Source organism: Petromyzon marinus, chromosome 30, assembly GCF_048934315.1.
Source record: "Petromyzon marinus isolate PM22_M1 ecotype Great Lakes invasive population chromosome 30, UKy_Petmar_22M1.pri1.0, whole genome shotgun sequence".
NCBI classification, from domain to species: Eukaryota; Metazoa; Chordata; class Hyperoartia; order Petromyzontiformes; family Petromyzontidae; genus Petromyzon; species Petromyzon marinus.
This window is the reverse complement of record NC_133696.1, coordinates 8,319,145-8,346,173: the sequence shown is the minus strand read 5'-3', so window position 1 is coordinate 8,346,173 and position 27,029 is coordinate 8,319,145. Positions and strand designations below refer to the sequence as shown.

At 53.2% G+C, this 27,029-nt stretch overlaps 1 long non-coding RNA gene across 2 annotated transcripts; it reads left to right on the top strand.

Moving 5' to 3' along the window:
• On the top strand, nt 1-26,757 carry LOC116947544 (uncharacterized). Of its 2 annotated transcripts, XR_004403689.2 has the most exons (4): nt 1-269; nt 23,520-23,642; nt 23,910-24,251; nt 26,670-26,757. It is a non-coding gene; the product is annotated as an uncharacterized LOC116947544 (long non-coding RNA). The 2 variants fall into 2 exon arrangements; XR_012945672.1 differs by lacking the exon at nt 26,670-26,757 and having other exon boundaries at nt 5-269; nt 23,910-25,421.
• The last annotated feature ends 272 nt before the right edge of the window (nt 26,758-27,029 follow it).

The window sequence follows — 27,029 nt, the reverse complement described above, 5'->3', positions numbered from 1 at the left end:
GTACAGTCCCGACGAGCTTGGCGCTATAAGAGCGACTGCGCGTGACTTAGCGCGCTCAGTCGCGACCTCGATCGTGTTTCGCGTCGCCAGCGGTCATACTTCCCCACTTGTTTCACTCCGCCTCTCAAGTTAAGGGGTGTTACATGGGGGTAGCTGTGTTCTCCCCCCCCCCTCCTTACCCCTCTGGCTGGAGGCGGGCTGTGTCGCAGTTGGAGGAGAGAGGCGGTCGTGGTGGGGCACTTTTGCTGAGACGTGAACTCTCGCACGAGGTAAGAAGGCGCTTCTGTTGATATACTTAATTACCACTTTGGTGCATTTAAAAAAAACCATCACAACATCGATGTAAGCGTGTGCGAGCGCGTGTTGTTAATGTGCGTGGCTTAAGCCGCGTGAAGTTGTGGTTGGTGGTGGTTGTGGTGGGGGGGGTTTTGCTGCGTCATAGCGCGTAGTGGGGTGGTCGCCGTGCGTGATGCACGCGGCGTGACACGTCTCATCACGGCTATGATGACAACCCTCGTCAACAAAAACAACAACATCGTCAAACAGCAGATCCAACAACATTAGCCGAAAGCACACTACGCTTGTACGTAATATTGGTTGGAATAATTACGTTTGGTACATTGGCAAGTGCGCATCGCTCTAATGTCAACACGGATACGCGCGCCTCGCCTTCTCTCGAGTGATGATGAAAGTTGAGATGTGGATGGCAATTATGATGGTGTTGGTGATGGTAGTGATGTCCGTCACGTGTCCTTGGCGACTCCTCGACATCAGCAACATCATCATCATCATCCTTCACTAACAGCAGCAGCTCTTGTCGGCTGAGTCATTGATGGCCGTTGTGATGATGGTGAAAGTGATGGCGATGTTGTGAATAGGGATGGCGGTTATGTTAATGATGTTATGACGACGGTAGTGATGTGATTGTCATGTTGATATTATGACAGTGATGTTTATGATTGTGACGTTGCAAGGTGTTGCTGCTAATGATAGTGACAAGCGATGTTTTATTGACATGTTATGATGGTGATGATGACGCTTCCCGCCGGTGTTGATGATGACGACGAGAGTGGTGCGATGTTGTGGATGCTCGTGGTAGTGGTGGTGGTGGTTGTTGATGGTGAATCACGTGGCGTGTGTTATGGTGCGCGCTTGTGGCGCAGGTGGAAATCAGAACGCAATGCGCGGCTGCGTGACGTCAGCAAAACAGGGGAGGGGAGGGGGGAGGAGGATGGGGGGAGGACGAGGATGGGGGGAGGATGATGGGGGGAGGATGATGGGAGGAGGAGGATGGGATGATGGGAGGAGGATGATGGGAGGAGGATGGGAGGAGGATGATGGGATGATGGGAGGAGGATGATGGGAGGAGGATGATGGGAGGATGGGGGGAGGAGGAGGATGGGAGGAGGAGGATGATGGGAGGATCTGGGGGGTGATGCGGGGCGGCGGTGGGCGATTGTTGATGGCGATGGGATGAGAGCAGAGAACACCGCCACTGCAACACGCGCATTTAAATTAATCACATCCAATGGGATTGTACTCAACGCAGGGTGATGAATGATTTTGGGTGTAATGGGGGGGGGGGATGGAGCGGGGGGAGGGATTTGTTATGATCGTTCGGGAGAAATAAGTGGGGGGTGCGGGTGATATGGGGGCGGGTTGGGGAAGATTTAATCCAGCAGTGGATTGGCCATGACTGCTGATAGTGATTGACTGATGACGAAGGGACAGAAGGGGCGTTGAATTAATTAATTAAGCCCGTTGACACGCAGTACAAAATAGAACCACGTCAACCTGCAGCCACTTTCCCTTCCGTTTCGACCGCCGACTTGAGCACATCCCAGTTCGACTGTCTTTGCCGGCACGGTTTATTGAATTGGGAGTTGGGGGGGGGGCGCTTGGTGCGAGGGTGGTGGGGGGCAGGAGGTTGACGTGTGTTCGTGTGTCTGCGGCCGCGGGGCGGGGGGGGGAGTCTAAATAAAATAACGTGCAGGCACCAACATAATTACAACAAAAATGATGTAAAGAGATGTTTGCCCATTGGCTCCTGGCCTCGTGTGTACGAATCGCACACGTCACTTGGAGACTGTTGTTGTTACGTTTCCGATGCCGGCCCCGCCCCCCCCTGGTGGATAGGGGGGGGCGTCAGGGGTGGGGGGTAGGGGGGTGAGGGGAGGGGAGGGGTGAGGGTGAGGGGAGGGGGCCATGGGGGGTCCAATGATCGCGCGCGGACGTGACGCAGCTCGCGATGGAATTTTCGATGCGTCACTGGGTTCTGGAACACGGGGAGGGGCGGGGCTGGTGTGGAGGATGGGAGGTGGTGGGGGGCTGGGTGGGATTGCGGTGTTCGTAAGTGGGGAGGGGGAGGAGCTTGTCTAGGGGGAGGGGCTTGTGTAGGGGGAGGGGCTTGGGGAAGGGGGCTGGTATAGGGGGAGGGGCTGGTAAAGGGGAGGTGTGGGGAGTCATCTCGAACGATTCCTTTTCCCTGTCGATTTCTTGATTATCGAGAATCTACCGTTTCGATCCAGTAGAGTCTAGAGGGTAATGTAACGATGCATCGATAAATAATCGATTAGAATCGCGATACATGTATCGAATCGTGCGTGAGAGCATGACGAGGTATACAAAATATCAAAATATAAATACGGCAAAATGCAAAGTAAGAATTGTATGATAATCGTGATAATCGAATCGCTTCAGGACAATTGACCCATAATTATTGATATTTGCGAGTGTTTAAACTCTATTGGTGATCCTTCTACGGTGGTGGTAGCACTTGTACAACAACAACAACAACTCGGCGCGTTCCTTTAAAAGGAAAAATCTATAGCCAACGTTTCGGGAAATGCTCCTGAATGTGCCATGAAGAAGGGCCATCGCCTGAAACGTTGCCTATTTGTTTTCCTTTGTAGGCGGCACACAGTTATTGACGAACGCGTCGAGTTATTTTTTTAAAAGTGTCCTTGCGTTTATAATCGCTAGGTGGGGGGGGGGGTTCAACTCGTTGCGTTTAATTAATCGTGATGTAAAAAAAAATCGTCTAAAATAATCGATATAATCTCAAATGACTGTGAATGCGACCACTCCACGGGGCTTCGATTGATCGCGTGTCGTATAGTTAGGACCCCAATTCCCATCGATAAATCGTGCCGCGATCAACATGGATAGCGTCCAGTAATGGGTTACGATGTCGCTGGTCACGTGCCCCAGTTTGGATGTCACTAATTAGATGCACCTAATCGATTATATATTAATCGATTACTTTCAATAAACGTGTTTTTTTATTTTTCTGTTTATATCTGTAAAAGTCACCGACATTTCCCGATGTGTCTTAAGGGCGACAGCTTGGAGTGGGGGGGGGCGTGGGGAAGGCCTTCATCCAGCAGTGGATTGATCACGGCTGCTGATCGATGACAATCGATGACACTCACAATCCACTGTTGGTTTTTGCATAAGGAATGATCGATCGGTGAATCGATTACTCGGTGGAATCGTGTAACTAATCGAATCGTTAAAGGAATGGAATCGTTGGAGATTTGGAATCGCTAAGGGGGTGGGATCGGTTACATGTGGATTGCGCAATGTTGGCTCGTGTTGTTGTTGTTGTGGTGACGTCGCTGAGCAAGTCCCGCCCCCATCCTCCTCCTCCTCCCCCCCATCAACACACAACACGCAGACTCGCCCACTCACGCTGCACTCGCCATCAAAGATAAAGACCCCCCCCGTGTAGCCTTGAACAGACTGTTGGGGGCAAGTGCTGTTAGCGAGCAGCACCTGTGAAGGCCGGCACTGTGGCACACGAGGTAGTGGGTCTGCCAGCATCACGCCCGACCGCCTTTGTCTCCCCAGTGGCGATGTTTACACGCCGCAGCAGGTGGCTCATTTGAAGGTCTGAGTCGACCTAGGGGGAGGTGCAGCGCTCGAATCGCCATCGCCACCCCGCACACACAAAGACAAAGATCCCCCATATAGCCCGCACACACAAAGACAAAGATCCCCCATATAGCCACACACACACGGGGCACTGCACCACCACCAACAACAACACCACCATGAACACCGCCCTACATACACCACCAGCCCTCTCACTCCACACACATCGCCAGCGCCAGCCACTTCTCCACACGCAACACTCCGCCATCACGTTAATTCCCCCATTACTACCCTGTGTCCATTACAGCCATCAATACGACCTCACCACCACGATCTTCTACCACGCACTCATGCCCCTCCCCACACAACAATATACGCACACACGCACACGGCTGCCATGGCCAGCCATTGGCATCATCACGACCACACTCACCCCGCCTCCTCCCCTGGTTATGTAACATCTCACGGTGTCCTGTAAACAGCCGTGAAGTTGCCTCCTTAGATAAGTCTTGTGCCGTTTATACGCTCTTCACAACCACCAAAGACAAAGATCCCCCGTGTAGCCTAAGCAAGCTGTTGGGGCAAGTGCTGTTAGCGAGCAGCACCTGGTACGGCACACGAATGGGTGGGTGGCCAGCACAACGCCCGGCCGCCTTTGTCTCCCCAGTGGCGATGTTTGCACCGCACCAGTTACTTATTTAAGACTGAGTCGACCTAGGGGAGGCCGAGGGCCGGTTTGGATAATCATCATCGGTGTTGGGCCGTGAGCGGGAATCAAACTCTGGTCGCCGGGTTCGCAGTGCAGGGCGCTAACCTCTAAACTACGTCTTCCCACAACTACCACCACATCCCCCCCCCCCGACTCCTTCCAAACAAAATAATTTAACTCAGGAATTGAACGGTCTAGTCGTCGTGGATATTATGAGAAACAACTAATACGAAGGCAACACTAAACACATCCACGCACGGTACTCTGGGAGTCCATCCCATATCGGTCCCATTTCGGTAGCATTTTCATTAATTGTACAATAAAACTCTGGACCGGTTTTAACAACGTTCTGTGTCTCAAATGAATACAGTATATTGTAAAAGTGTATACGCCGTGCGTATAGAGAGACCCTCTAACTCTCTTCCAATCAACTTAGCAGCAGTGGCAACTGTGGCCTCTAGTGTAAAAAAATACGCATTTTTCTCTTGTCACAATTTTTTGTATTAGTGTCCATCGACTGACAGGAATTTTGACAATCCACTGCTGGATGAGGGAGCTCCACACGCATCTGCAGTGTTGTGGGAGCTGTGTGACCACCGTGTAACTAACCATACTGGTTCGTTTATAAATATTGCCCATTAAACTCTGGAAAGCCTGACTCAAGAATGTCAAAACTTTCGTGAGTTTTTTTCTTTGACATTGAGATGTTTTGGCAAAGTTAACATTTCAGATCCTGACGAACGTGACTGAGTGGTCGATGTAAATCATACTTCGTATTATAGAAGACCTCCCAAAAAAAGCTGGAACTTGGCACAAGTACAGTCAGAGTCTATGCCTATAATTAGACAATTCAACAACTCATGGCACCTTTGGCGCCCCGACAAAATGTAAACTAATGGCGTGCAGGGGCCGATTTGTCTTATCGCTTTACTTCACCACGCTGGTCTGTGGGGGGTTGGTGAAGGTGGATAGAAATGAACGCTGTAAGCATATAATTACGGTACAACAATCGATGTTGCTGCACTGCCCTTTGGTAACTACCACGTGACCCGCGGCCTAGAACACCTGTTATGCAACGGTGAGTCCTACCTGTACTGCGCTCATTGTATATCTTTCCGACTATACCGATCGGTACACTACCGCTAAGATATCTTGCCATAGGAATGTGGAATTTGCACCACAACCTTAGGACTGACGTCACGAAACTGCTGTGGCTGCATACAAGTCGGCCAGCAGACGGCACTTCGCAGGAACTAAACAAATGATCATCAGTGTCGTGGAGAATGTGAACAATAAATAAGGAGACCATGTGTCTCTTTTTTACAAATGTGTCTCTCCACACAAGCCATCGGTCGAACGGCCTTCTTGGAGTGCACAACCCTCAGCAGCATTGTTCCGAGACGAGGAAAACTCTGGACCGGATTCGGTATTCAGTGCCTCATCATCAGAGTCAGGCTTGCTTGAATCAATGCAGGTGAATTGACGGGCTCATTTTGGCAACGGCTCTCTCTCTCTCTGTGTGTACGATATGGGTCCCAGTTTTATGCCAAATTATATAGGGATACGTAACAAAAAAGAATCATAAACGTAGTTTGTGAGAAATATAAATGACATAATAAATAAGCACATAACCGTCTCTCTGCATTAAAAAAAACCTCATAAAAAGTTATTCTTACGTAACCTAGCGCAGCAGCAGCCTTCTTGGGAGTGCAGAATTTCACCAGCGTCGATTCAAAAGACACGTACAAGAAAGTAGGTTGCCGACTGACCTATTCGTACGGAATTTTGGGGGCTGAAATCTTCCTCCTGGGCAACGCAGCGGCTATGGAGCCGAGCTCGAAATAAACAACGTCCACGAGCTCTTATCGTCGTGGAAAAACAGAGTGGTTTATATAACGATATTTATTGTTTTACATAATGGCAGGTCATGTGATTCTTTCAGCACCACGTGAGTAATGTTGCCGCACGAACGTTTTGTATTGCAATAAATGATGGAACATATTTTCTGTGTGTCCGAGGTGAGAAATCTATTTTGGCGCACTAATGAGTGGAATTCCACATTCTCATGGCGGGGGGGGGGGGCAAGTCCATCCATCCATTGTGCAGCTCCTATTGGACTTCACCAATCTTGTTCTATTTTTTATCGACCGTGGTGGGATGGATCGTGATGATGATGGACCGAGTTGACAGCTGACTCAACGAGGGATTTGGGACCGATAGCACTGAAGAAAGTTTTTTTTTTCAATTCACCAGGCAAGCCTCGCTCAATCCCCAAGACTCATTTTCAGAAGGGTCCTGCCTGCCACATTGGGGATGTCTTGGCCGATTCTGTTAACAACGGGGGATCGTTGGTAACAGAGAGGAAATCCGGGAACCCGGAGAAAACCCACAGTTCACTGGAGCCGGGAGATAACCCGAAACGCCCCACAGATCAATGATCCAGTGCTGCACTGCCCTCTGGTGGGCCACCACCTTGCAGCCAGTAGGACGGAAGCACGGGGCCGTCTCCCATCCCAAGTAGTGCACAGTACGCGTACTACTAACCAGGCTCAACACTGCTTGGCTTGGGAGGTCTGATTTAGATCGGGGGGTGGGGCGTATTCCAAGGTCTTTTGGTCGTGCCTTAGTCTGGCTCAATCAATCTGTCGCACCCCGTAACTTTTGAACCCAGCTTTAAGACCCCCCCCCCAACCCACTTTTAGAATCGTAACCATCATCCAGCGTCTTAGACCCCATCTCTGTTCAAGGTCAGGGGCGGGGAGGGGGTGGCAGCGGTGAAGGTCAATGCATCTGTGGGGGTCAAATCTGTGCAGCTGAGGTCACGTAAACAATACCCGAGTGTTTATCAATTTGTAAACGTTATGCGCTCTCTCGTTTCCACCGTTTGAGCTATATTTAGATAGAGTAAATAAAGTAGTGACTGCATGTAGCGTTGGGGCCTGCACGTTGTAATTAAACGCAGAGTTACGAGCAACACGCGCGCAACAACACGCACCACAACAGCACCCCACAAGACAAGAACACACACCGCACGCACCGGCTCGGTTTTTATAACGGTAACAATAACAATCGTTATACTCAAATCCCATTTGTGACCCTCTCTTGTGTGATGGATTACTCGTTAAGACGACTGACAGGCACGAATATTGAAGAGAGGAATGTGATTGGTGGAAGGGGAGTGGTGAGTCTTGGATGGTTCGACGTATGGGATAGAAGGGTTTTTTTTTGGTCGGTGACCATTAGTTAATGGTCGAAAATTCCACATTCCTATGACGGGCCCCGGTTTGTCAGGATGACCGCTGCTGTGTAACTCGTACGACCTCATGCACCTCTCAAATTAGTCCTACCTCAACTCACCATCATACCCAATCGCACCTCATCAACGTCCTACCATCATACCACCTCGCCTCCGTGCACCTTGTGACACCTCCATCACAATCATGTCACCTTACACCACATCTCATTTCGACTTGTTTTCGTAATATTGAGACATTTAAACAGCATCATCCCATCACGACTCATAGCCTCACCCACCTCAACACACCTCGCCCCACCTTTCACCACTCATCACATCTCACCTCATTTGACCCCCCCCGCCTCCCCTCACAACAGCTCTGGTCACAGCGTGCGCAGCACAACTCACCTCGTTAAACTCACCGCTCATCATCTCATCGTCATCTCACGGGATTTGTGTTACCTCGCAATACCCGCAAACTCCACCCGTCACCACTTCAATCCTACCCCGTAAACATCTATTATTAAGGGGCCGTCCATAAATGACGTCACGCCATTTTGGACGATTTTCGCCCCCCCCCCTTCGTCACAAGGCGTCACAAAAAGTCAGACCCCCCCCCTAAAATATGACGTCACAAAACTCTGCCCCCCCCAAAACCATATTTCCATTTTGAAAATAAAACACATGCTTCAAATCGCTTTAAGCTATCGTCATTGTAGTGCGTATTTAATGTGCCGCTGCACTCTGTAGGAGAAAACATTTATTCAAAAGTCTATTTAATTAAATAGAACGTTTTATATTTATTTAAAGTTGCGCATTTTGATGTGACGTCACATTTCTCACCCCCCCCCCTCGTCACACATCGTCGCAAATGTCTGACCCTAACCTGGGCACACCTCATCACCACACCTCATCGTCCCACGTGAGCCGAGACAATGAATGTTCCCCTCGAATATCCGAGCGACTGTGAGAGTGGGTGGTGGGGGGGGCAGACGAGGTGGGTGGTGGTGGGGGGTGGTGGTGGGGTTGGTGACTTAGGGATTCCGGCGCCGAGTGGCGAGCTCGTGTTTGTGGCCGCAGGAATGTTCGCGAGGAAAGATGAGACGCGAGAGAGGGAGAAAGGAGGAGGAGGAGGAGAAGGAGGTTGTTGTTGTGGTTGTGGGAGCGTTCGGGAGGGGGGGGGTTAGGAAGGAGGAGGCTGTTGTTGTTGGAGCTTAGAGCAGGGTCAGGCGAGGGAGAAGGAGGTACGTTGTTGCGGTTGTTGTGGGAACTCTTTCGGTAGGGGGGGGGTTAGACAAGGAGGAGGAGGAAGAGAGGGAGGATGATGAGGAGGAGGTGGAGGAAGAGGTGGTTGTCGCGGGAGCTTCGAGGACGGGGAGCTGATTCAACAAGAGCATTTTAAAGAAACTGCCCACCGTTGGTTCAACGGCTGCGATCGAATAGAGGCCGGGCCACCTTCGGATGTTTTGCTGAATAAAGGACACGCGATTTTGAATTGAGGAGTGTCGTTATGCAAATTAACGAAGGGGTGGTGGGGGGGAGGAGTTGTGTTGCCTGTGGCGTCACACCTGAGCCATGCACGTGGTTGCCGTGTTCACCCGATTATAAGACGCACCTCCAACGTTTTCTTCGAAGCCCAAACAGCATCGTTATTTAGACCGCACGAGGAATCCGATGATCAACGAAGCTCTTTTTCACAGAAGTCCAGTAGGGGTGGGTCAGCGGTGGGGGGAGGGGGGGCCCTCCTATAATCCGATCAATAAGTTAGCTTAGCAGTTGTGTACTGGACATAATTGATTAATCGGTTTCAGCAATGATCGATGATTAATATCTTTAACATTATTATTTTAGGCTAATTAACATAGATTATAAAGATAATACTGACGATTAAAATTACATGTATCGATCATTGGGCTCATTTACATAGATTATGAGGATAATTTATGTTGATCGTTAAGCCCCAGAGCATCGATTAGTTTTCGATTGGTGGCTCCTTGCAGCCGCGACATTGACCGCATCGATTTTGTCAACAGGAATCGATTTGTTGACGTGACGGTACATACCCATGTATGTGCACTGTCGTGTGCTGGTACACGTGCAGTATGCATATTAACTGTATAGCCATCGGTTCGCAGTGCACGCGTATGAAGGTACTGTATGCTACAGTATACAATATATACTGTCGTGGATACAAAGATACCCCGTACAGCCTTGGCAGACTGCTGGGGCAAGTGCTGCTAGCGAGTAGCACCCGTGAAGGCCGGCACGGCGCACGACTGCGGGATGGGGGAGAGGTGGCCTCCAGCACCACGCCCGGCCGCCTTTGTATCCCTCGGTGGCGATGTTTACTCACCGCACTAGGTATTAATTTGAGGCCGAGTCGACCTAGGGGAGGCCCAGGACCGGTCACGGGCGTTGGCCGTGAGCGGGAGTCGAATTCAGGTCGCCGGGTTCGTAGCGCAGCGTAGCGCTAACCGCTACGCCACCGCTCCCCATCACCACCACCACCACCCCATCCCAAACAAAATAATTTAACTCAGTAATTGAGAGGTGTGGTCGTCGTGGAGACGACGAGAAAGAAACGTAACAAACACAACACAAACTCAACACAACAAACACAACAAACTCAACACAACACAACAAACTCAACACAAACTCAACACAACAAACACAACACAACAAACTCAACACAACAAACTAAACACAACAAACTCAACACAACAAACTCAAACTCAACACAACAAACTCAACACAACAAATTCAAACTCAACACAACAAACACAACACAACAAACACAACAAACACAACACAACAAACTCAACACAACAAACACAACACAAACTCAAACTCAACACAACAAACTCGAACTCAACACAACAAACTCAACACAACAAACTCAAACTCAACACAACAAACTCAAACTCAACACAACAAACACAACACAAACTCAACACAACAAACTCAAATTCAACACAACAAACTCAACACAACAAACTCAACACAACAAACACAACACAACAAACACAACACAACAAACACAACACAACAAACTCAACACAACAAACACAACACAAACTCAAACTCAACATAACAAACTCAAACCCAACACAACAAACTCAACACAACAAACTCAACACAACAAACTCAACACAACAAACTCAACACAACAAACTCAACACAACAAACTCAACACAACAAACTCAACACAACAAACACAACACAACTAAACTCAACACAACACAACTAAACTCAACACAACAAACTCAACACAACAAACACAACACAACTAAACTCAACACAACAAACTCAACACAACAAACACAACACAACAAACTCAACACAACAAACTCAACACAACAAACTCAACACAACTAAACTCAACACAACAAACACAACACAACACAACTAAACTCAACACAACAAACACAACACAACAAACTCAACACAACAAACTCAAACACAACAAACTCAACTCAACACAACAAACTCAACACAACAAACTCAACTCAACACAACAAACTCAAACACAACACAACAAACTCAACACAACACAACAAACTCAACACAACACAACAAACTCAACACAACACAACAAACTCAACACAACACAACAAACTCAACACAACAAACTCAACACAACAAAACAAACTCAACACAACAAACTTAAGCGCCGTGGGAAAGGTGACGGAGGTTTGGGGGGAGGCCTTCATCCAGCAGTGTATTGACCGTGGCTGCTACAGACGAACTACACCGGTACTGGATCTCAATACAATGCAGCAGCAGCATGGTCGTGATGGTGCTGTGTTGTGGTGAGGTGACTCAGTGGGGTATGAGGAGGGGGGGGGGTATAAGGGACTTGGCCTTCAATGAGTGGAAAAACATCAGCACTGGGGAGACAAAGGCGGCCGGGTGTGGTTCTGGTTCTGGTCACACCCGGCTCCCATCGTGTGCCCTTCCGGCCTTCATCGGTGTTCGCCAACGGCACTTGCCCCAACAGTCTGTTGCAGGCTACAGGGGGGATCTTTGTCTTTGTGTGAGGGGCTGGGGGATGGGATAGGTGAGTCACGGCGAGTGATTGATTTACGGCGCCGGGTCGCCTGCGTCTGTGTGGAAGACAGCGCCCCCCCCCCCTTGCGTGGGGTCTCGTGAGTGCGTGGGTGGAGGAGGAAGTGTGGGTGAGTGTGAGAGTCACTCTGGTGGGTGGGTGAGTGTGAGTCACTCTGGTGGGTGGATGGGTGACTGTGTGAGTCACTCTGGTGGGTGTGTGGGTGAGTGTGTGAGTCACTCTGGTGGGTGGGTGGGTGAGTGTGAGAGTGTCACTCTGGTGGGTGGGTGTGTGAGAGTCACTCTGGTGGGTGGGTGGGTGAGTGTGTGTCACTCTGGTGGGTGGGTGAGTGTGAGAGAGTCACTCTGGTGGGTGGGTGAGTGTGAGAGTATCACGCTGGTGGGTGGGTGAGTGTGAGAGTGTCACGCTGGTGGGTGGGTGGGTGAGTGTGTGAGAGTCACGCTGGTGGGTGGGTGAGTGAGTGTGAGAGAGTCACTCTGGTGGGTGGGTGGGTGAGTGTGTGAGAGTCACTCTGGTGGGTGGGTGAGTGTGTGAGAGTCACTCTGGTGGGTGGGTGGGTGAGTGTGAGAGAGTCACGCTGGTGGGTGGGTGAGTGAGTGTGAGAGAGTCACTCTGGTGGGTGGGTGGGTGAGTGCGAGAGTCACGCTGGTGGGTGGGTGAGTGTGTGAGAGTCACTCTGGTGGGTGGGTGAGTGTGAGAGAGTCACTCTGGTGGGTGGGTGGCGTCTTGTGGGTGGGTGGGAGTGAGAGGGCGTGGGTTGAGCGGGTGAGTGCGTGTGGATGGTTGCGTGGATTGAGTGGGAAGATGAGTGGATGAGGAAGTGGTGGGTGAGAGTTGTTGTGGAATGAGGTGGGTATCTGGGTGGGCGGGTGAGTAGATTGATTGGCAGGTGGGTGGGTGAGTAGTTGGAGGAGTGAGTGGGTGGATACGTAGTAGATGCATGGGTGAACGAACCCGTGGCACCTAGGTCTATTCCGTGACCTGCTGCCAGCGGGCCTTCGACACTTCACGTGTCCTCCAAAGTGCACCTAGCATGGCACAAGCTATGTGTACTTGGCGTGGGTAAATGGTTGAGTGCGGGATGACGCGCGTGGGTGTGTGGGATGGCCGAGTGGGTAGGTTGGTGGAGAAGTGGGTGGAATAGTCGGGGAGGGTGTGGGGGGGGGATGGAAGTGTGTGGATAGGTGAAGCGAGTGGTTGAGGTGAGCGAGCGAGTGAGGAGCTGGCAAAGTGGGAGTGGGGAGAACATCGGGCGGGGTGAATGAAAAGTGGAAGAGGGGAGGAGAGTTGCGGGGTGAGAGTGAGGGTAAGAGGCTGGGAGGGTGGGGGGAGATGGGTGGGGGGAGATGTGGGGGGGGGAGGAGCTTGCCTCTGGGCGCTGACGGGAAATGATTTCACACGACCCGAAAGTTTCATTCATAAAGAATCGCAAACACGTGCGCTGTGAGTGTAGGAGGGGGGCTGGCGCCGCGCGTTCACCACAACACCCCCCCCCCCCCCGTGTCTAATTGACTTAAATTAAGCGTGCCACTCTTGTTGCTGTTGTTAAAGGGCAGGGGGGGGGGCACGGGGAGGAGGGGGTTGGGATCTGCTGATTTTGACTGATGCTCTCAACAGGAGGGGGTAAGTTTGTGTGACGTGTGAGAGATGGTGGGCGAATTATGTTATCATCATCATCACTACTGACATCGTCAGCAGAAGTAGGGTCGCATTCCCATCAACAGTAGCACTACCACCATCATAATCAGCAGCAGCTTCACAACCACCACCGGGAATCAGCGCCGGCAGTATCTCCACGACCACTATCACCACCCCCATCACTACCACAACCAGTGGCATCACCGCCACCTCAGTGATGATCATCATCATCACTGTCAGCAGCTGTAATACGACCGCTTCGACCATCAATATCATCACCGCCATCATTTCCAGCATTTCTCCCACCAGGAGTGACATCGCCACCATCGTCGTCATCAATCCTCCGTGTTCCTCTTTCAGAATGCTTTGCAACTCGCCACGAGGTTTCTCGCCAGCATCGCCGGCGTCGCCGGTGCAACTAAAAACCTCCTGGCGTGTCGCATCCACGTGGTCACCATGTACACGCAGCGCCTCGCAGATGAATTAGCGGCACTGCTCCACTGCACCGAGTTCCAGTCAGGGCCAGGGCCACACATCAAGCGCTGCCGGATTATCCTGGTAGCTACATATGTAGTAGTAGCTAGTAGTACATATGTAGTAGCTACTACTACATATGTATTAGCTACATATGTAGCTACTACATATGTAGTAGTAGTAGTAGCTACACATGTACTAGTAGTAGCTACTACACATGTACTAGTAGTAGCTACTACACATGTACTAGTAGTAGCTACTACACATGTACTAGTAGTAGCTACTACACATGTACTAGTAGTAGCTACTACACATGTACTAGTAGTAGCTACTACACATGTACTAGTAGTAGCAACTACACATGTACTAGTAGCTACTACACATGTACTAGTAGTAGCAACTACACATGTACTAGTAGCTACTACACATGTACTAGTAGTAGCTGCTACACATGTACTAGTAGTAGCTACTACACATGTACTAGTAGTAGCTGCTACACATGTACTAGTAGTAACTGCTACACATGTACTAGTAGTAGCTACTACACATGTACTAGTAGTAGCTACTACACATGTACTAGTAGCTACTACACATGTACTAGTAGTAGCTACTACACATGTACTAGTAGTAGCTACTACACATGTACTAGTAGCTACTACACATGTACTAGTAGTAGCTACTACACATGTACTAGTAGCTACTACACATGTACTAGTAGTAGCTACTACACATGTACTAGTAGTAGCTACTACACATGTACTAGTAGTAGCTACTACACATGTACTAGTAGTAGCTACTACACATGTACTAGTAGTAGCTACTACACATGTACTAGTAGTAGCTACTACACATGTACTAGTAGTAGCTACTACTCATGTACTAGTAGTAGCTACTACACATGTACTAGTAGTAGCTACTACACATGTACTAGTAGTAGCTACTACACATGTACTAGTAGTAGCTACTACACATGTAGTAGTAGTAGCTACTACACATGTACTAGTAGCTACTACACATGTACTAGTAGTAGCTACTACACATGTACTAGTAGTAGCTACTACACATGTACTAGTAGTAGCTACTACACATGTACTAGTAGTAGCTACTACACATGTACTAGTAGCAGCTACACATGTACTAGTAGCAGCTACACATGTACTAGTAGCAGCTACACATGTACTAGTAGCAGCTACACATGTACTAGTAGCAGCTACACATGTACTAGTAGCTGTTACACATGTACTAGTAGCAGCTACACATGTACTAGTAGCAGCTACACATGTACTAGTAGCTGTTACACATGTACTAGTAGCTGCTACACATGTACTAGTAGTAGCTTCTACACATGTACTAGTAGTAGCTGCTACACATGTACTAGTAGCTGCTACACATGTACTAGTAGTAGCTTCTACACATGTACTAGTAGTAGCTGCTACACATGTACTAGTAGCTACTACACATGTACTAGTAGCTGCTACACATGTACTAGTAGCTACTACTACTATAGTAGTAGTGTAGTAGTAGCTACTGCGGGTCCCGCACTTTCAAGGGCCCCACGCTAACGCTTTCAAGCTATCAATTCCGGTTCAGTGATTCAGCACTTGCTCTATTACTATAGTACTCTACTGCCTTAAACTTTTACGACCGACTGGGTGTTTAAGGTCAGCGATTTGTAGTATTGTCTGGCTGTATAGCAAATGAAAAAAAAACTACAATTACTTTACTATGCAAGTAAAAAAAATTAGTGTGTTAATATTTGTTTAGTTTTTAAATTAGGGCCACTTTATTAACATATGCTACAGGCCCCGCACTAGCTTAATGCGGTACTGACGTCAAGTGGTGTCGCGGGGAGGCCCTCATCTAGGAGTGAATCGACAAAAGCACGGCCGTTACGTGCCACGCGGTGGTAGATCGACATCAGGACACGTGTATCGATATGTACAGTACACACCACGTGCGCCGTGCATGCACTTGGGCGTATCACGGGCGTGGTGACGTGACCGAGATTCCTTCCTTGTGGTGGCGGGGGGGGTCAACCGAGTTGCATACAACCGATCGCTCGGGCGGTAACAGGGACCCACCTTTGAACACAAATGACAAAGATCCCCCGTATAGCCTTAACAGACTGTTGGGGCAAGTGCTGTTAGCGAGCACCTATGAATGCTCGCACGGCACACGAGGGGGTGGGTGGCCAGCACCACGCCCGGCCGCCTTTGTCTCCCCGTTGACGATGTTTACACGCCACACTAGGTACTCATTTGAGGCTGAGTCGCCCTAGGGGAAGCCCAGAACCGGTTCAGATAATCGCCACCGGTGTCGGCCGTGAGCACGAATCGAACCCGGGTCGCCAGGTTCGTAGCGCAGCGCGCTAACCTATACACCACCGCTCCTTTGAGCACACCACACACACCACCACCACGCACACACGCACGTGACGCGAATAGATTGGCTGACAATGCTTGGCACGCGTGCATCCTTGACGCCACCCACGGCTGCCCGCCCTTCCTGCACGCCCCCGTCTGTGAGTGACAACACCACCACGTGGCCACGTGGTGGCTCCACTGAGCTCACGAGATGTGGGTTCAGCCCAGGTGATGTTGCCCAACCTCTTTCACCTGTCGCCCAGGTGCCAAGCATTTTTGAATTAAATTATATTTTTTTAAAAAATAGGGGAGGGTGGGTGGGAGGCTCTGTGACTATGGAACCAGGCGTGTCGAGGTGTGTGTTGCTGTGCGAGAGGAGGAGGAAGGGGGTTAAGGTTGGGGCAACGTCTTGCTTCTCGCCTTTTCCGTTAGGGCAGTTAGATTTTTTTTTTCATTTCAAAAGATGCAAATAAATGTGGTTGGTTCCCAGTGCCGCCTGTGACCACTGTGCACACGTACGGTACAAAGATAGAGATCCACCGCATAGCCTTCAACAGACTGCTGGGGCAAGTGCTTAGCCGAGCTCCTAATGAAGGCCGGCACGGCATACGAAGGGGGTGGGTGGCGAGCACCACGACCGGCCGCCTTTGTCTCTCCCAGTGCTGATGCTTTACACACCGCACTAGGTACGCGTTTAAGGCTGAGTCGACCTAAATGAGGTCCAGGAGTCCAGGACCGGTTCAGCTATTAGTCACCGATGTTGCCTGTGAGCCGGGTTGGTAGCACAGTGTGCTAACCACTAACATGGCATATACGCGCACACATACTCGTGCACTTCCTCGCACATGTATGACGTATGACTATGCACACATAGGCAGGCCCGCATAAATATGAACACTTTTACAAGTTATAATTATATATTCGGGCAAGGAGTGTACAGGTGTGAGTGGCAGTGTTGCGGTGAGGGCCAGGTGTGTACAGGTGTGAGTAGCAGTGTTGTTGCGGATAGGGCCAGGTGTGTACATGTGTGTACAGGTGTGTACAGGTGTGAGTGGCGGTGAGGGCCAGGTGTGTACAGGTGTGTACAGGTGTAAGTGGCAGTGTTGTTGCGGTGAGGGCCAGGTGTGTACAGGTGTGAGTAGCAGTGTTGTGGTGAGGGCCAGGTGTGTACAGGTGTGTGTACAGGTGTGTGTACAGGTGTGTGTACAGGTGTGTGTACAGGTGTGTGTACAGGTGTGTGTACAGGTGTGTGTACAGGTGTGTGTACAGGTGTGTGTACAGGTGTGTGTTCCCGCGTGGCGCGTGGGCACCACCGCCCCCTCGGTCCGAGGCGGTTTGAGCTGGTGGCAGTGCACACCACGTGTGCGTGTGCGTGTGTGCGCGTGTGTGTGTGTGCGTGTGTGTGCGTGTCTTCGAGCGTGTTTGCACACCAGCACTGTTTACCTGTGCATGCAGCCCGCATGCGTTTACACCCGCGTCTGCTCCTGCGCCCGCATACCTGTACGTGTTTACCTGTACACCTGAGTACCTGCTTGCCTTTACACCTGTAAGCACGTCTGTGCCCATATACCAGCCTGAATTTAGCCGTATGCTTGTACACCTTTATATATACGCGCTCACATGCGCATCCATAGCTGTCTGTACAGAGCTGAGCCTGTACAACTGTGTTTGCCTGCGTGCCGAAGTCGCTGCACCCGCACCTGTGCACCCTGCACACCTGTGTGTGGAGTACACACAAAGTATCAGGCCATGCTGGCACCACGCGGTGGACTTGGCTGGGTAGTTGGAGGGCGAGGGAGTGGATGGACGGGTGGATGGGTCGACGGATGAGTGGGAAGTGTCGTGCACTCTCTGTGCATGTGTGAGCGGTGGCGCCGTGGTGCGAATCCGGCGATCCGAGATTCGGTTCCCGCTCGCGCCCATTACCGGCGGCGAATATCAGAACCGATCCTGGATCCTGGTGTTGCGTTTATTAAACATCAATACCGAGGAGACAAAGGCGGACGGGCATGCCCGGTATTCATAGGGGCTCGCGAGCAGGACTTGCGCCAACAGTCTGTTAAAAGACTATACGGCGGGGGGGGGGGGATGTTTGTCGTAGGGTATACATAATTGAGTTTAGGCGATCAATTATCCAAACGGCCTCCTTAAAACTCCGGTCAACCAAAACCCGCGGCTTCGTTCAGTCGTTAAACAAGCAGACAGACTGCCCCAAGTGGACCAAAATTGTAAAACAAAAAACTTCCGAGCATTCGCCCTGAAACATTTTTTTAAAGAAAAAAACACTCCAAACTTGCGTACAAAACTTCCGTGTGGAGCAGCTCTGACAAAATAAAATATTTGCATCCGAGGAGAGCTCCCACGGGGGTGGTGGGGGGGGTCATCGCGCTGGACTTGCGGTCCGGAGGGCCCTAGTTCGCTTCCATCCCCCGGGCGCGGCATTCGACGACGGCGACGACGGGGATCGGCTTGGTTGTTGTTATCGTACGGATCGCATCTCGTTCTCGCACATTCGTTCGTTTTAGTCGTTAAAGAATAAAAGGTGCAGCCCTGCGACTTCTCCTCGACGCGCGTCCCACCGCCGGCGGGCGTTGCTTCCGACAGCAACGGGAATGGGCGTGCGCCGCAGCAGCAGCAGCAGCCGGTCTCAATCGGCGGATGGTGGGACAAAGCGTGGGCGACTCTCCTATTCCTAGAAAATCTGGCCAGTGTGGAGGAGGAGGCCAATTCGCTAGAGGGGGAGAGTCACTCCATAACCGCCAACGGTGGAGGCCCCTTCGAGCAGCAGTGAGCAATCGCAGCCTCTCCCTCACCTTCCTTTAGAAATTTGAATATCCAAGTAAAATTTGAAATAATAAATAAACTTTCTGCGGTAGTTGGCAATGGGGGGGGGGGGGTACTGGACACACACAGCCTCTAGTTGGAGGCCCTTCCGTGTGCGGTGGGTGGTGGCGTGAGAGCGCGACGTGGCCTCGGCGGTCGAAGCGAGCCGCTCGCTGGAGCGAGAGGCTCGCAGCAACGCGGTGCGAAGTGCAGCAGCAGGGGCGTGCGTCGCGGGGTGCGAGGTTCCTCGGCCGCTCTGCCAACGCCGTAGTCGCCTTGAGTTTCAACCGCAAAATGTCACTCCCACGCTTTGTTTGTGGGGCGGCGGCGGAGGTGATGGGGTGGTGGGGGCGGGGAGCGGTTAGGGACACGGAGGTGGGGCCAGGGGGTTTGGTGTCGTTTGAAGTTTTATTTCTTGGCGAAGGCAAAGCTACCCTTGGACCTCCCGCGAATTCACTTTCCCGTGCCCTCCCCCACTACCGCCCACCCTCTCACTCGCTGCTGCCAGTAAACGAGGTTTTCGCGTGCGCAAGCGTTGGATTTGAACTTGGGAGCTCCGTTCGGTTAGGAGAGAGAGAGGGGGGGGGGGGGTCCCGTGTGCCTCTGCAGCAGGCACGGTGTGTTGGGTGGGAGGCACCCACCACCGCTCGTGCTATAGGTGGGTCGTGGGGAAACAGGGGGCTCGCCATCGGTCACTCTTGTCTCCGCAGCGGAGGGCTCTTGGAGTTAGGCTTAACGGCATATCTGCCGTTTGGCTGTGATCGATGTCTCCACTGCTGGATGAAGGGAACTCAGTTTAGGGGAAAGGCGCGATGCGGAAATGCATCGGAGAGCTGTGAGTTTTGATTGTTTTTCGAGGGGGGCGGTTTGTCAGAGAGAGGAGTAGGCCCCCCTCTTTCGATCCTACCGTGGGGTCGGAAATCCCCCCCCCCCCCCACTGCTCACCCCCCGTGGAGAGAGGAGGGTGAGGGTCACCGCGGGTCGCTCACCGGCGGTTGCGTCCACGCTCTGGCATGGAATGTGCGGATTGCTGCTGCCGCTCATGAAACACCCACGCACACACACGCACACACAGAGCTGCCCCGTGTAGCCTCCACAGGTAGTTGAGGCAAGTGCTGTTAGTGAGCACCTATGAAGACCGGCACGGCACACAAGGTGGTCTACAGCACGCCGCCTGGCCGCCTCTGTCTCCTCACTGCTGATGTTCACTACACACCCCGCCCGGAAGTGCTGCTGTTAGATGGTCCAGGACCGATTTAAGATAATCGCCACCGACGTTGGCCGTAGCCGGGAATCAAACTCGGGGTTGCTGGCTCCGTAGCGCTGCGCCACGCTAAGCAAGCAGGCTCGACCTGCGCTCAGCCACCCACCCACGTACGCATGCAAATTTTACGCGCGCACGCACGCACTCACTCGCGCGTGCGTGCGTGCGTGCCCCCGTGACCTTGCTCCCGTGTGAGGTTTAACGCTCGGGTGGCCGTCGCTCGGCAGTCCTTCGCCGCGTCGTCGCTCCGCTTTGGAGCCGAGTCCGTTCGGCGGTTCAGCCCTCGCGAGTCGCGGCGCTGCGAGAACATTTCCGACGCCGTCGCCACCGCCGATCGGGAAGAGAGAGAGAGAGAGAGAACCCCGATCGAACCCGCGGCGAGCGGACGCCGTAAAAATAGCAGCGAGCAAACAAAATACCGGATGTAAAGCTCGCAGGGTACACACCGACGCGCACGCGCACACGGCGTGGGGCGCACCCTGGATAGGGGTCGCGTGCACGCGCGTGTTTACGCGGCGGCGCGGTCGTCGGCGCGCTGCGCTACGAGCTCCGGCGACCCGAGCTCGATTCCTGCCCACGGCCAATAAGAGTGGCCGAATATTTGAAACCAGTCCTGGGCCTCCCCCTCAAGTTTTAAATGAGTACCTGGTGCGGTGTGTAGTACACATCAGTACTTGGGAGACAAAGGCGGCCGGGCGTGGTGTCGGCCACCCACCTCATAGGCGCTCCGCGGTAACAGCACTTGTCGTGCGATTCTCCGTGTGCGTGCGTGTCCCTGTTGTGTTTAAGCACGTGTTTTTATGCGTGCGGGCGCATGTTCGTGTGAGTGCGCGCGTGTTCGTCTACGTGCGGGTATGTATCCTGTGTGTGTGTGTGTGCGTGGGCGTAGGCGTACCCGCGGCTAAGATCAGAACAAAAAAAATTCCCCCACTTCATTTGTGGGGGAATTGCCAAGTTCACACCCATCTCCACCCGCCCACCGTGCTCCCTCAGCATCCACCACCACCCTCCCTCCCTCCCCTGCTGCCACGGCCCTGCCCGCCGCACCTCTCCCGTCACCCCTTGGCAATCTGACGCAATTAAACGCCTGGGTCGACGGCCGAACCAGGATGTTGCGCGACGCCACCGAAGCCGCTGCCGCCGTCGCCATCGCTGGGGGTTCTCCATCCACCGCCCCCTCCACCCCCCTCCCCACCCCTTCCCTTCGTCGCCCACGATCGCTTGACCACAATCGCTTGACCACGTGGATTTGCCGCCGTGGGATCTGTGATTTTCCGCATTCAAGAAAATCGACGGTCGCGATGTTGTGCCCAGGTTTGATTCGCGGTCGACGGCGGTTTATGTCTCTCGAGCGGCGCCGGCGCGTTGCTCCGACGGGCGATTGATTTTTGGAAAGCGGTTGCAGCGGCAGTGGCCGCGGCGGAGTCTCAACGATGCGGTTGCCGCTGCGGTAGGTCGGTGGGGCATCCTGCGGAGGTGCCGAGCTCCCGGGCCACACCGGGCGGCTCGAGCGGGTCACCGGGCGGCTCGCTCGCGGCAATCGGGAGCCCCAATCCCAGTTGTCGCCCACGTGGTGTTCGCGGGGGGAAAGTCGAACGGCGAGCGTTGTGGCGTTGCCCGTGCGTGGTCGCTATTGCTCGGGGGGGTCAAGGGTCAAGAGGTCGGTTGAATTTCGCTCCCGCGCCGTTGGCGCGTGGGACGGACGCCGCGGCGTTGTCGCCTTTTGCACGCTTCCATCTTCGTGCTTCTACAGAGAAATTAATCACGTCGAGGGGGGGGTGAGCTGCTGGAGGACCGTAACGTGAATTCGTTCTTCCAACCTCCCCCCCCCCGCCACCTCTCGTAACTCTCGTCCGTCGCGCTCGCTCGGGGTCGTCGTCGCTGTTGACGTACGCGCTTCCCCCTCGCCGCTTTGAACCTCTGCGCCAAGAACAGTGACACATCCGTTAATGACTGAACGGGGTGGGGGAGTGGTGGGGCCATTCCGTGTGCGTCGCGGGTTGAGCGGGGTGAGCGGGGTGAGCGGGGTGAGCGGGGTGAGCGGGTTGAGCGGGTTGAGCGGGGTGAGCGGGGTGAGCGGGGTGAGCGGGGTGAGCGGGGTGAGCGGGGTGAGCGGGGTGAGCGGGTTGAGCGGGGTGAGCGGCGCGAGGGCCCGAGTTTGCCCGCACCTGCCTCGAACCGCCCGGCGAGAGCGCCAGGTGCATCGGCAGCGAGGATTCCCAAGGCGCCGCTCAGCCGTCAGCACCCGCATCGCCAGAGCCCCCCTCTTTATACAACACTTGCGTCAACGTGAGCCCCCCCCTTTATACAATACCAGCGTCAACGTGAGCTCCCCCTTTGTACAACACCGGCGTCAACGTCAGTCGTTGAGTGTCGTCTGCCTTAGTGGCTTCGTAGTCGACGTTTGTAATCGTCGTCGTCATCGTCATCGCCATCGCCATCGTCATCGCCATCGTCATCAATTGTTCTAAGACGCGTTTTTGGTGTTGTTTTTGCCGCGTGTTGTTCGGCGCGATGTCCGACGTTTCGCGACCGCGTTGCCGGGCTCGTCTTGAGGAAGGTGTCGTGCCGAATAACGCGCGGTACGAATTGGTCGATTCGGTCTTTACAAAGCGCCAACAGCTCAATTGTTTGTTGACGTATTTTTTTTTATTTCAATCGCTGTTGCCAAGCGCAGGCCCAAATGTCCCATAACGCCAAGCGGCCAGCGACAAGCGGCACCGTCGAAGTCGCGTGATCCATTGGGAGTTTTAAAGGAGTCGATGCGCTTGTTGAGCTACGTTATTCCTGCAAGAGCTTGGGAGGAGGAAAGAGACAACAATGGGAGTCGAGTTTCAAAGTTGGGGGGGGGGGGTGGGCAGTGCGAGCGAGGGGAGCGGCATGACCTGCAGTGTGGCGAGCGAGTGGGCGGGTGGGTCAGCGAGCGTGGATCAGTCGGGAGTCTTGGGAGGCCGCGTCGCCTGCATTGGCGTTGAAGCGCCGACGTCAAGGGCCATCGTTCGATGTTGTCGTGCGATGTCGTCGCCGCCGCTGCTAACGTCTTGTCGCTTGCGCGCACCTTTCCGTCTCTTCAGGTTTCTGTTCGCTTCACGGCGTGAGCAAGTTTACTCACGCCGGCGCCCCCGGGGACTCCCGTGCGGTGGCCGTGCCCAGATGCTGGCACCGACTTCCTTCAACCCGCGCAGCTGCCCGCACAGGTGTGTTTACCTGTGTGCTCCATACGCTACCCATACAGGTGTATTACTTAAACAGGTGTGTTCACTTGTGTGAGCACCATGTATTACTTACACAGGTGTGTTCACCTGCGTGAGCACCCTGTATTACTTACACAGGTGTGTTCACCTGCGTGAGCACCCTGTATTACTTACACAGGTGTGTTCACCTGCACATGCCTCGTACAGGTGTGTCCTCCCGGTGCAATTTACACAGGTGCCTGCGCGTGCGTGCCCCCCCCCCCCTTCCAGGTGCCGCCGGAGGCTTTGGCTGCCTCCACAGGTGCGCGACGCTTGCGCCCCGGGTGCGGCGGGACCGTGCCCGACTGGTGCAGGTAAATGTGTAAGGAATGACGACTTCCCGAATGATCGATCCAACGCCTCGCACCTCCACGCGCCGGTGGCCGCGCGGATCGTCTCGTCGCCGCAGGATCGTCGGTGAGGTGGCTCCGGCGGCAGTCTGGGGGGAGGGCCTTCGTCCAGCAGCGGATTGAGCCTGGCTGATGCTGGCGAAGACGACGAACGAAATTACCGGGAAAGCCTCGCCGAGTCCCAAGGCTTCTTCTGTCAGGAGGATCCCGCCGCTCCGTTGGGGTGTTTGGCTGCGACAGCCGGCAAACGATACCATTGGCTGCGATGCCTGGATGCCACGGTGGTTATGAAGATGTTATCTCCCTCGCCTGGTATGCAGGAGGTCGTGGGTTCGATCCTGACCCTGACGCCTGCTGCTGGATATTTGGAGTTTGCCTGTTCTCTCGCTCCCCGTGGTCGTCTTGGGCGGCGGAATTTCCCTTTTACATTCAGAAACACGCGTTTAGAGTATTTGGCTGCGATACATTTCCAGGTGAGAAGTCGCTTGGTTGCGCTATCATTTGTGGCCAGGGCGCTTCTGAAAATTAGCTGAATAGCTCAGTGGGCCCTACCTGGTAATTAAACTGAGAAACCACACGTGTAACAATTCAACCACTCTCCCCCCCCCCCACCTGCACCGCCATGGTTCGGCACTTGGAGGGAAACGTCGGCGTGGGGGGGGTCACGCCAAACAACAACGCACGCCACGACCAACAACATCAACAACGCACGCCACGACCACAACAACAACAACGCATGCCACGACCACAACAACAACAACGCACGCTACGACCAACAACAACAACGCACGCCACGACCAACAACAACAACGCACGCAACGACCAACAACAACAACAACGCACGCCACGACCACAACAACAACGCACGCTACGACCACAACAACAACGCATGCTACGACCACAACAACAACAACGCACGCCACGACCAACAACAACAACGCACGCAACGACCAACAACAACAACAACGCACGCCACGACCACAACAACAACGCATGCTACGACCACAACAACAACGCACGCCACGACCACAACAACAACAACGCACGCCACGACCACAACAACAACAACGCACGCCACGACCACAACAACAACAACGCACGCCACGACCACAACAACAACAACGCACGCCACGACCAACAACAACAACAACGCACGCCACGACCACAACAACGCACGCAACGACCAACAATAACAACGCACGCAACGACCAACAACAACAACAACCAACATCAACAATGCACGCTGCAACAACATCAACAACAACGCACGCCGCAACAACAACAACGCACGCAACGACCAACAACAACAACAACGCACGCAACGACCAACAACAACAACAACGCACGCGCACTTCAGAGCTTTCCACCTCCGTTTGCTAATTAAGCTTTAAAACCCCCCCCCCCGTGAAGTCAGCTCAGGTTTGTGCTGCGTGGGTCGATATTTGTTTGTTGGCGGAGCCCAGAGCCTCAGGTCTGTGGCTCCCACGGAGCACGCAGGGCGTTTAGTTAGTTCCTGGGAAACTCGTTTTGTAGAAAAAAAAAAAGATTTGTCAGCGGCGCAACGCAACGCTCCCCTCGGGGGCGCTGACGCCCAGTCGGTGACGCGAGGAGCAGGAGGAGGGTCCGGCGCAGACTTTCGCACAGCTGCACTTGTTCACCCACGGTGCCCGGATAACGAAGGGGAGCGGGCATCGTCTTGAGCGGCGCTTTTATACAACGGGTGGAGCCGTCCGAATGTTTGCTCTTGCGGTGGCGATGGTTATGGGCGAGCGCTGCGGCCGGGCGGCAGTGACAACGACGAGCCCGGTGGCTGTGTGCAAATTGGCGTGGGCGACGAATCTTGACATTTGCTAAATGTTGCGTCGTGGCCGATTCGCGTCAGATTATCGACGAGCGAGAGTTTTTGAAGCTCGCATCGACGCTGCCCCGCCGGTGGCTGTCATGGTTAGCTGCACCGCGCTGCCAAGCCACTGGTTCAATCTCCCGGCGCGGAGGTTGATGATAAATCCCCACATCCACCACCGCTGTCCACCCAGCAGCATAAATGGGTTACGCCACAGTCTTGTGATCGGCAGTTCACGTGCGGTGAGGTAGATTGTGGGGACACCACACATCTGGTGAAACCTATGGAAGGCGTGGGCACGCCGACAGCTACTGTAGTCGGCTCGAGTGAGGGGGCGTTTGCCAGTGGCGGCTCAAGCAAGCAATTGCTGAACCTTTAGTCATCGGTGTAAAAATAACGACAATATACGTACAGTGTTCAGGTACAGTGGTCAGGATGTGGTGATCGTCAGGCAAGCAGCGATTCTCCCTTGGTCAGGTGATTCGTCGCGGTTGGGGTGGGGGTACGAACGAATAAAAAAAAACACACACGAGCGAGACGGTAAACACTCGGTGACAGGAAAAAAATATTTCAAGATTCGTTTCTTAAAAAATTCAAAATTTATTGTAACACCCGAATCACGACAGATCGTCAAATCACTCTGGGGGATGGGATGGGGTGAGTAACCCGTCACACGCGAGTGAAACACAGGGGCACAGACGATGCTCATTGATCTCACGACAAGGTGGATGATCTGACGAGGGCGGTTGATGTGACGACGATATGATGGTGGCCTTGCTGTGTTGTTGACGTTGGCAGGCCGGTCGACCGCGCGACACCTGCGCCCTGGGGTCGCCATCCTCGGGCCGCCGATCTTCACCGCCGTTGACATCTCTCCCCCACCCCCCACACCGCACCACCACCACCACCACAGATCCTTCTGCTCCTGGGAGCTGGTTTCACGTGGTGGCTTAGACTGTGATGTTCCTTCTCTAGCACCATATGAAATCGGTGTCCCTGGAGTTGGACATACTTCACTAGACGGCGAACATTACGGCCGCGTCCGCGACAGCTGGCGACGCGCTGCGAGAGATTCGGCCGCGAGCCGACCTCGGACCAGTTCGTCGGCGAGCGTTGACGGAGTACGCAGACTGCCAAGGGTAGCCCAGCATTGTCGCA